Here is a 2568-nt window from a genome sequence, read left to right on the forward strand (position 1 = left end):
AAAAGGTATGGAGATAGGACACATCCCTGGCATATGCCCTTCCCAATTTTGAACCATTCAGTGTTTCCTTGCTCTATTCTGACGACTGTCTCCTGGTCCAAGTATAGGTTTTTCATAAGCATAATCAAGTGTTCTGGGATTCCCATTCTTCTCAGAGTCAGCCACAGTTTGTTATGATCCACACAGTCAAACTCCTTTGCATATTCAATGAACACAGCTAGACATTCCTCTGGTATTCCCTGCTTTCAGCTAAGATCAATCTAACATCAGATACAATATCCCTAGTACCATAATCCCTTCTAAATCCAGCAGGCACTTCTGGCAGTTCTCTGTTGATGTGGAAAATCTTTAGCAGAATTTTTATATTGTTTGATAATTTCCCTAAACAGGGTGAAACCAGAGTGCTCCTTGAAGGCAAGGATTCTGAGACTTCGTCTGACATAATTTGAACATATTGCAATATTCCTTAGAGAGGGTTATCATGCTTGGAAAAGTGGAGGGACAGAGAAAAAGAGAGAGATCATCGATGAGATGGATTCAGTCACTGAGATAATGAGGTTAAGTGTGTCAGAAACAGTAAAGTTGGCACAGCATAGAGCTGGTTTCAGGGATGTTGTACATAGTTTCCCTATGAGTCTCAAGTGACTTGATGGCATGTAACAACAACATAAACAAAACCAACAACCTATAAAGAAAAGCAAGTACGATTAAGTGCCAGATTCCCAGAGGAAATAATATGACCAAGAAGAAAACAGAATGACATAATGTAAAACACCCAAAGAACATTACTGTAAACCAAGAATACTGTACCCAGAAAAACTGTGGACCAAATATACTGTAGAGATCAAGACATTCTCAGAAAAGGTAAAACTAAGAGAGTTTGTGAAAACACAACTAATATTGCAGACAATACTGAAGGATGTCTTTCTCACAGAGACACCACAGAAAGGTTGATGGATCAAAGCAGTGAGCAACAATACAAAAAAGCAGTCAATAAAATCACAGCAGTAAAACATTCCCTCTTCATAATTAGTCATAAAACATTGCTTCTCCATATTTAGTCACTTTATCAAAAAGAATTGGCTGACACAGAAGAATTTCATGAAACAACATATGATCAAGAGGTAATGGTGATAAGCAAGAAAGTTTAAGCTTCTCGGAAGGAGTTTGCCAAAAACAAAACCTCAAGAATTGATGCGATACCAGTTGATGTATTTCAGTAAACAGATGCTGCCGTGGATGTGCTCAACAAGTTGTCCCCAGAAATCTAGAGGACAACTACCCAGCAAATTAACTGGGAAAAAAATCCATACTTGTTTCAATTCCAAAAATGGGTGACCTGACAGTGTGGAATTATTGAACAATATCACTAATACCACATGCAAGAAAGATCCTGCTAAAGATTATTAAAAAAATGACTGGAACAGTACATCAATAGAGAAAACTACTAGTAATACAGACTGGGTATAGAAGACACCTGGCACCAGAGACATTATCGCCAATGTTAGATGGATCTGTCCTGAAAACAAATAATATCAGAGGAATGTCTATTTGTGCTTCATTGACTATACAAAGTCATTTTACTGTGTAGATTACAACAAATTGTGGCTAATCTTGAGAAGAATGGGAATCCCAGAATTCCTGATTTTTCTCATGTGAAACCTATACTTGGACTGGGAAGCAGTCATCAGAATACAGCAAGAAAACAATTCATGGTTCAGTATCAGGAAAGGAAGATTTCAAAGATGCATACTTACTCCATACCTTTTCAATCTATATGTGGAACAGATCATTCAGGATTTTGGATTTTATGAGGAGGAATGTGGCTTTAAGATTGGAGGAAGAATAATACTGCATGAGTTCCTTGTTTTTCAATGCAGCATAGTATTCCATTGTGTGAATATACCACAGCTTCTCTATCCATTCATTTGTTGTTGGGCACCTAGCTTGCTTCCAACTCCTTGCTATTGTGAACAAAGCCACAATAAACATGGGTGTGCATATATCTGCTTGGATGTCAGTTATGGTCTCTTTAGGATATATTCCCAGTAGTGGAATTGCTGGGTCAAATGGTATCTCTATTTGCAACTTTTTGAGAAAGCACCATATCACCTTCCACAGTGGTTGCACCATTTTACACTCCTACCAACAGTGAATAAGGGTTCCAGTTTCTCCACAACCTCGCCAGCAATTGTTGCTTGCTGTTCTGTTAAATTTTGCTCTTCTGACTGGGGTGAGATGATATCTCATGGTTGTTTTGATTTGTATCTCTTCTCTTAGAGCTAGGGATTTTGAACATTTCTTCATGTGCCTGTATCTCAGTCGCAAAAGGACAAATATTGCATGGTGGCACTGCTGTAAAGTGGGACTGATATCAGGATTGTGATAAGCTGAGAAAAACTGGATAAATTGTGTATACTGCACTGAAACAGATGAGGGAGAGAATAGTTTAAAAGTGTTGTATTATTCAAAATGGTTGACGGTTGACTCTGGAGAACATTATGCTGAGTGAAATATCCCAGTCACAAAAGGACAAATATTACATGATGCCACTGTTGTAGAATGGGA

This window comes from Elephantulus edwardii, unplaced genomic scaffold, assembly GCF_000299155.1.
Source record: "Elephantulus edwardii isolate Elephantulus edwardi_28Jun2011 unplaced genomic scaffold, EleEdw1.0 scaffold00099, whole genome shotgun sequence".
Lineage (NCBI taxonomy): Eukaryota > Metazoa > Chordata > Mammalia > Macroscelidea > Macroscelididae > Elephantulus > Elephantulus edwardii.